This window comes from Apium graveolens, chromosome 6 (assembly GCF_009905375.1).
Source record: "Apium graveolens cultivar Ventura chromosome 6, ASM990537v1, whole genome shotgun sequence".
Classification (NCBI taxonomy): domain Eukaryota; kingdom Viridiplantae; phylum Streptophyta; class Magnoliopsida; order Apiales; family Apiaceae; genus Apium; species Apium graveolens.
In genome coordinates this window covers 18,068,933-18,077,940 of record NC_133652.1, presented here as the reverse complement: position 1 = coordinate 18,077,940, position 9,008 = coordinate 18,068,933, and the positions used below count along the sequence as shown (strand labels likewise).

General features: G+C 35.4%; 1 non-coding gene across 1 annotated transcript; it reads right to left on the bottom strand.

Moving 5' to 3' along the window:
* Positions 1 to 8,403: 8,403 nt before the first annotated feature.
* Positions 8,404 to 8,510, bottom strand: LOC141669059 (small nucleolar RNA R71). Its single transcript, XR_012553357.1, has one exon. It is a non-coding gene; the product is annotated as a small nucleolar RNA R71 (small nucleolar RNA).
* Positions 8,511 to 9,008: the final 498 nt, after the last annotated feature.

Here is a 9,008-nt window from a genome sequence, read left to right as displayed (position 1 = left end):
AATTCTATCAATGTATATCTTGAGTAGTCATTCACCATCACAAGTGCATACCTTTTTCTTGAAATTGATTGGACATTAACTGGTCCAAATAAGTCCATGTGAATAAGCTGCAAATGTGCACTTATAGAATTCACAGTTTTACTCTTGTGACTTGATCTTTTCATTTTTCCTTTTTGACAAGCATCACAGACTTCATCTTGAGAAAACTCCGGATTAGGCATGTCTCTTACTAACTCCTTTTTGACCAAAGGGTTAATTGCCTTGAAATTCAAGTGAGACATCTTTTTATGCCATAACTTGCTTTATTCTACAGATGTCTTGGTGTAGAAGCAATAAATTCCATCCTTATTTGCTGAGTCCAAGTCTGCAACAAATAAGCTTCCTTTCCTTGCTCTTTTTAGAGCAACTTCACCAGTTTTTTTGCTGATAAAAGTGCATTCTTCTTTGTTGAATAAAAACTTAAAGCCTTTGTCTGGAAATTGGCTAACACTGAGAATATTCACTTCAGGACCAGCTACTAGTGCTACATCATCAATGATAACATTTTCAGAGATCAATTTGCCATATCCTATTGTGAAGCCTTTGTTGTTGTCTCCAAAGGTCACTAATGGGCCAACCCTCTCCTCAAACTGTGATAACAGGGCCATATCACCTGTCATATATCTTGAGCATCCACTGTCTATGATCCATATGACTTTCTTCTTTTTGCCCTGCACACAATGAGTTTAAATGTGTTTAGCAACCCAAACAGTGTTGGACACTTTCTTCTTATTAACAGAGTGAACATAATCAGAATGAGTTATTTCAGATAAAATAGAATTCATTGACTGTTGTGCATTTTCCCTTTTTGTTGTAGACCAAATTTTTGTTTCTTTGAGGTCTACTCTCAGCTTGTGGCAACTTTTCATCACTTTCAAGTTGCAAGGAATGCAATCAAACTTGTCACAAAATGAGTATGGATCATTTGCATCTGCTTCATTGTATTTGCATGCTCCTTCTACTGGCTTGCTAATAACTTTTTTGCAAAGGTGAGTTAGATGATTCACAGAGCCACATCTTTGACATTGCTTCCTTGGAGCATCTGCAACATGAGCAAAATTATTGCTTTTGTTTATCCCAATCTTCCCATTTCTATTTTTCTTCTTATTTCTTGCATTTTCAGTTTTTGGTTCCTTGACAGGTGTCTTGGAATCTTGGTTGACCATGGGCTTCTTTCCATCCTTGGAAATTGGAGTTGTTTCTGCATTTTTCTTATCATTGTCTTTATCAGCAATTTCTTGCTTTATAATCAACTCTTCTTCACCGAAATTAACTTCACATGCCTTGAACATAGGTGAAACAACCTTTTTCAGCATAACTGGAACATCTTCATTTTCTGTTACTTTTCCTTTGTCACCTATATCTTTCTTCTTGCTATTCAAGGCATCATAATCAAGACCAATAACTATATTAACACATGTTTTGTTCTTCTCATGGTATTTTCCAACCAACTCAGATGCATTTCTGAAGGATTTTAACTTGACTTCATTCTTATCCAGCTTTTCCCGCAACACAGCTTCAATTTCAGCAGCACACTTTAGCTTGTTTTTCAGATAATCATTTTCTTGCTTGAATGACTTAAGCTCCACAAGCAGTAAATCCATCTTTTGTCTTTTATTCTCAAGCTTCTCATTAGCCTTGGTTAGCCTACTGACTTCCTCAATAGCTGCTACTAGACTAGTGTGTATATCATACATCTTCACACTCATCTTTTCCACAGTCTCCTTATATTGACTAGCATTTAAATCAATAGTGGTTAGAGTTGGTACCTTTGATTTTGAAATGGATGCTTCTCCATGCTCAAAAGCCATAAGTGCATAGTTTCCAACTTCTTCATTGTCGTCATCAACATCATTATCATCCCAACTCTTTCCTTCTGCAATATAAGCTTTTCCAGACTGCTTCTTCAAGAGAGCTTCATACTTTGCTTCCAACTCAAGATAAACCTTTTCTATCTTCACCTTTTTAGGCTTTCTACATTCAGTAACAAAGTGACCCAACTCATCACAGTTGAAGCACCTTATCTTTGATATATCCACATATCCTATTTTGTAGACACCTTTGCTAACTGAATTGAACTGAGTTTTTGGTTTTCAATTGTTACTGTTGGAAGATTGTCCCTTGCTTCTAAAAAACCTTGGCTTCTTGACTCTAATATTTAAAAAATTTCTAGCCAAGTAAGCCATGGACTGACCCATTTCATCTAATTCATCCAAGGTGTAATATTCACCTTTCTTCAGTTCCAACATAATTTGCTTCTGAGGTCCTTTGTTCTTCTGTTCCATAGCTTGACTAACTGAAACTTGATCATCTTGCTCATCTTCACTTTCTTCTCTGTTATTTACAATTAAAGCACTTAAACCATCAACAACATATCCATGATGTACTTTCAATGACTTTGTTTGCATCATTTCAAATTCATAAGTCTTCAAGATTCCATATAGAACTTTCAAAGTTATTCTGCTCAAATCTCTTCCTTCTCTAATAGCTGAATTTTTTTGTTCAAGATGGCCAGGAAGAGCTAGCAAGAACTTTAGGTTAACCACCTCAGCTTCATAATACTTATCATGTAGTTGCAAGTCATTTATCAATTTATTGAATCTTTTAAAAACTTCAGTAATTCCTTCTTTAGGTTTAGCCATAAACCCCTCATATTGGGAAACCAGAATCCTCCTTTGGTTTGACCTAACTCCTCTGTTCCTTTACATAAGATCTCTATTTTCTCCCAGATCTGTTTAGCTGTGTCACAATTGACAATGTTATTGTACATTACATTATCAAGTGACTCTATCAAGGTCAGCTGCAAGCCACTATCTAGGGAAACTTTTTCCTTTTCAGGCTCAGTGTATTCTGAAGGATCTTTAGGGGCATAATGTGCTGGAATGACCATATATCCATCTGTAAATTCCTCAACTCTTACCATGGGAGTGAAAGGACCATTTTTGAGGATCTGAACATATAGCGGATTGGCCATCCTGATAAACAGCAGCATTTTCTTTTCCCATAATGTAAAGTTAGATCTGTCAAAGGTGGGGATTTTTATGCTGATAAGTTTCTGTGTATTCATTCTTCCAAGTTCTTTAATCTATTTACTTTCAGATTTTGCTCTGATATCACTTGTTAGATAATGAATCACACACAGAGGGGGGGTGAATGTGTTTTAGTATTTTTCTGCTTTTCTTTAATTGTTTAAGGTGATGAACAAAGTAAATTAAATCTTGTAGTAAAATGTGTTAATACTGAAATTAAACAAGTAAGAACAGTGGACACATATTTTTCAAAACTCACTTAATTTTATATTAAAAATTAAGAATGTTTTGCTACAAAATTTCTAGGCTCTTTGTTGATAAAGAGCTTAGCTTCTTTCTTGAGAGAATACAAGATTTTTCTTATCTAAATTGTTACTACTAAACAAAACATCCAGTGTTTACTTTATAGAACAGTAAACACTGGTTATTACACAGCATGCAACAACAGGTACTAGACCCTATTTTTGAAAAACTAAATCTTTCTATTTCTGGCTTAGTGTATCTTTGCTAATCTTGCATGCCTGTGACTTTACTTTGCCAGTTAATCTTGGCCTTTGATCTTGTACTCTTCAAACTGCTTTTGTAGACTTGTCAATCCAACTGATTAGATTGTTTGTTGCTTGATAATATTGGATATTGAACTAGTCTGCATTTTGTACTTTGAGTTTTACCTCGAGATCTCCAGTTTTGTATATAGAGAAATTGACATCTCGATAAGTATATTGGCTTATCGAGATCTCTAATCACTCTATAGATGTTTTGACTTAGCGAAGTCTCTAAGTTCTCTATAAGAGAATTTGGCTTATCAAGATCTCACATCTTCATGTCTTCACTTTGACTTATCGATAACTCTGAGTTCTTTAGTGACAAATAGACTTATCGATATCTCAGAGTTCTCTAGTGAAGAGATGACTTGTCAATATCTCCAATCTTCATGTCTTCAATTTGGCTTGTCGATATCTCTGAGTTCTATAGTAGCTTTTCCTGACTTGTCGATAAGTCATTCTGGAGTTCTCGAATGACTTCTCTATAATACTTAATCTGTGACTTGTAGAGATCTTGACTTAGAATATTTTTTCCAAAACAGATTTATTCAACTCCAAGCTTCTTCACAATTCTTCTGAGGCATGATCTTCTTGATCTTCTTCCAGATAGACTTCTTAGGCTTGATACTGTTTACAGGAAAAGACTCCAGTCTGCCCTTGAACATTTTTACAGACTTAAGAATTACAATACACAATACAAATATAGATTATCATACAACTTACTTAGGGTTGTCATATTGACTTAGTTTTGTTATTGTACAAGCATGTCTTGTACAACAATAAGTCAAAACAGCTATAGAGTAATAAGAGATCTCGATAAGCCATTATACTTATCGAGATGTCGAATTCTCTATATAACAAACTAGAGATCTCGATGTAAAAATCAAGTACAGAATGCAGATCAGTTAAATGTCCAAGATTATCAATCAACAAATAAATCAATCACTGATTTGAAAAGTCTATAAAAAGCAGCTTGAAGAGTACAAGATCAAAGGCCAAGATTAACTGACAAAGCAAAGTCACAAACATGCACGATTTGCAAAGATACACTAAGCCAGAAATAGAAAGTTTTAGTTAACTTAAAGTAGGGTTTAGTACATGCTATTGCATGCTGTGTAAAACCGGTGTTTTTTGTTATATAAAGTAAACACTGGATGCTTTGTTTTAAAAGTAACAAATTAGATCTAGAAAATCTTGTAACTCTCAAGAGAGAAGTCGACTTCTTTATCAACAAAGAACCCATATTTTTATAGCAATACATACTTGATTTTAATATAAAATTAAGTGAGTTCTGAAAGATAGTGTGTTCATGTGCATATTTCATTATTCTTGTTAAAATATATTATCTCTACAGTTAAGTTACTTTGTTCACCATCCATAACAGTTCAAAAAGCTTAAAAAATAATCCAAAATACATTCACCCCCTCTTTGTTGTATTCATTACATAACAAGTGGTATTATAGTTAAATTTGAAAGCAAACAGATTAAAGATCTTGGAAAAATGAATACACAAAAGCTTAGCAGTATCAAAATTCCTACATTTGACAGATCTAACTATACACTATGGAAAAAGAAAATGTTGTTGTTCATTAGGATGGCCAATCCTTTATACATTCAGATCCTCAAGAATGGGCCTTTCACCCCATGGTAAGAGTTGAAGAATCTAAAGATGGAGACATGGTCATTACAGCACATTATGCTTCTAAAGATCTTTCAGAATATACTGAACCTGAAAAAGAAAAAGTCTCTCTGGATAGTGGCTTGCAGCTGATCTTCATAGATTCACTTGACAATGTAATGTACAATAACGTTGTCAACTGTGACACAGCCAAACAGATCTGGGAGAAAATAGAGATCTTATGTGAAGGAACAGAGGAACTTAGGTCAAACCAAAGCAGGATTTTGGTTTCTCAGTATGAGGGATTTAAGGCTAAACCAAAGGAAGGAATCACTAAAGTTTTTGAAAGGTTCAATAAATTGATAAATGACTTGCAGCTACATGATAAATATTATGAAGCTGAGGAGGTTAACCTAAAGTTCCTGCTAGCTCTTCCTGACCATCTTGAACAGAAAATATCAGCTATTAAAGAACGAAGAGATTTAAGTAGATAGACTTTGGAAGTTCTCTATGGAATCCTGAAAACTTATGAACTTGAAATGCTACAAAGAAAGTCATAAAAAGCACCAAATGGTCATGTTGTTGATGGTTCAAGTGCTTTAATTGTGAATGACAGAGAAGAAAGTGAAGATGAGCAAGATGATCAAGTTCCAGTTGTTCAAGCTATGAAACAAAAAACAAAGGACCTCAAAAGCAAGTTGTATTGGAGCTGGAGGAAGATAAATATTACACCTTGGATGAGCTAGATGAAATGGACCAATCCATGGCTTACTTGGCTAGTAAATTTTCTAACATAATAGTCAAGAAGCCAAGATTTTTCAAAATCAAGGGATAATCTTCCAACAGCAACAACTGGAAACCAAAAGCTCGGTACAATTCAGTTAGCAAAGATGGCTACAAAACAGGATTGTGGAAAGACCAAAGATAAAGTGCTTCAACTGTGATGAGTTGGGCCACTTTTTAACTGAATACAGAAAGCCCAAAAATGTGAAGAATGATAAAGCTTACCTGGAACTGGAAGCAAAGTATGAAGCTCTCTTGAAGAAGTAGTCTAGAAAAGCTTATATTGCAGAATGAAAGAGTTGGGATGATACTGATGTTGATGATGAGGATGAAGAGGTTGGAAATTATGCACTTATGGCTTTTGAGCATGGAGAAGCATCCACTTCAAAATCAAAGATACCAACTGATAAGTGGAATTTATATCCACATAGAACGCTCCGTAAAGGCTCAAATTGGTGATTTGTACTCAAGTTATTTATATTTTTGATGTGTTTTTGCAGTGTTTTACATTTCAGGGTATATTTAGAAGAAGGAATATATTTTACATTGTTTCTATGCTAAAAGGGTGTTAAGATGGAGCCTCGGGAGTTAGCACGAAAGGAACCAGCAATTGAAGTCAAGGAAAAGAAAAATTAGAATTTCCAAAAGGTCAGGGCGGTCGCGCTAGTCTTGGGAGCGGTCGCGCCCATTTGTCAAAAACTCAGGGCGACCGCGCTGGATTTGAGGGCGGCCGCGCTATATCGAATTTCAGGAATCTTAATTCTATTATAAGATTGATTTGCTGGAATCCTGATCTGTTGGGCTAGTGTTTAAAGACTTTTAAAAGACGTTTTTCATATAGAAGAGCAAGGAGATAGCAACAAGAAGACCTAATAGTACAATACAATAAAGGAGAAGAAGATCTTATTTTTACTTGTGATTCTTTGCTAAAGTTATAATCTTGGATGCTTGTTTTCTTTGTTGTTTGAACCTAATACTCTTGTTAACCTACTTTGTTATTATTATTCAGTTATTTCATACCTAGTTTATCTTATTTATTTACCATGCTTTCATTGGAACCCATGGTGACGATGAGTTCAGTTATGAACTAATCGTTATCATGGAGTTCTAACGGATTTACTTATGGATTTCTATAGTTAATTGTTTTGATACCTAAGTGTGTGGTGATTATATGATATCCTAGTATTGGTTGTGCATATTCGTCTTATGTGCGTCACGAACATATAATATAGTTTGTTAATCTCTATTGAAGCGACAGAGAATATAGAGATTTAGAACTTGCCATGCTAGCATAGGTTCATGTATAATTGTTATGCATGATTCATAGGTAATTTTAATCATCTTACTTGCCCTATGTAATCACGATAGATAACTTGTTCATTAAAACTTTATGTTGTCAAATTTTATAGACATATAGGGTCTCAACATAATTGGTGTCTATTTAGCTTCTATCTCTTTTATGGATGTCTGGTAGTAGGGTATTCGTACAACGAAAGTTGGAGTTTACTAGTTTCGTGTTATCTGATTAGTTGTCATCACCATTGCATGCTAAGGTTAAGAACAACGACTTTGAATGAAGTATTTAATGAAGTTAGAATCCCATGCTTGTCTCATATATTTAATTCAATCACTTTTATTCTTAGTTAATTACATGTTAGTTTAATCTTAGTTATAAACATCTCAACTTATTATTATCTTAGCATTGAGCGATAGCCATATCATTGTTGCATAGGTGCATAATCTTAAGTTAACTAAAAAGAGTCTATGTGGGTATGAATCTGATTTATATATTATACTACTTGCGAACGTGTATACTTGCGTGTAATTTTAGCGCGTGTTTTTACCCTAACAAGTTTTTGGCGCCGCTGCCGGGGGACTCGGTGTTAAATTTAGTTTATGTGCTTGTCATCTATGGTCGTTAAAGTTCACTAACTCAGATTATTTTCTCATAAGGTTTACTTTAGTCGTGTGTTTCAGGTACTCTAGTTTTTATTGCAATGGGAGAACCAGCAGCAGATACGAAAGCTTTGATGGATTATTCTCAACCGAAAATTAATGACATTCAGTCTAGCAATGTCAGACCAACCATTGCTGCTAATACCTTCGAAATCAAGTCTAGCACGATTCAATGGGTACAAAATTTAGTCTAGTTTGGGGGTTCTCCCAACGGAAGATCCCAATACGCATATTAGGGATTTCATAGAGATCTATGACACCTTCAGGTTCAATGGTGTGTTTGAGGATGCGGTGAAACTGGGACTGTTCCCATTCTCTCTTAGGGGATAAGGCTAAGAGCTGGTTACACTCTCTACCAGCTGGTTCGATTACTACTTGGGAAGATCTTGCTCAAAAGTTTCTCACTAAATTCTTCCCTATGGTGATGACAACTACAATCAGGAATGCTCTTACACAATTTGCGCAACAATCGGGAGAATGTCTATGTGAAGCTTGGGAGTGCTACAAGGTGATGCTTAGGAAGTGTCATCATCATGGAATGCCTGATTGGATGATCCTCAATTGCTTCTATAATGGTTTGGGAGCACAGTCTAGACCCATGCTCGATGCAGCATCAGGTGGAGCCATATGGGCTAAGAGCTATGAGGAAGCTTATGATCTAATTGAACTGATGGCTGCTAATGAATATCAGTATCCAACCCAGAGATTGCCACAGGGCAAGGTAGCATAAGTTCTTGAAGTGGATACAGCTACGGCTATCACTGTTCAACTTAAGGCGTAGTCTATGAAGATCAATTATCTGGCTAACTATGGTGTTAATCAGATAACCACAGTTAATGAGTTGTGTGCAGGTTCACATGCGATGGAATAATGCGCTATATCTAGTGAATCAGCTCAGTTTGTGAGCAACTTTTAGAGATCGCAACAACCAGTTCCAAACACTTATCATCCTGACAAATGGAATCATCCTAACTTCAGCTAGAGCAACAATCAGAATACAATGCAACAACCGTACCCGCATTTTGGAAACAATCAATT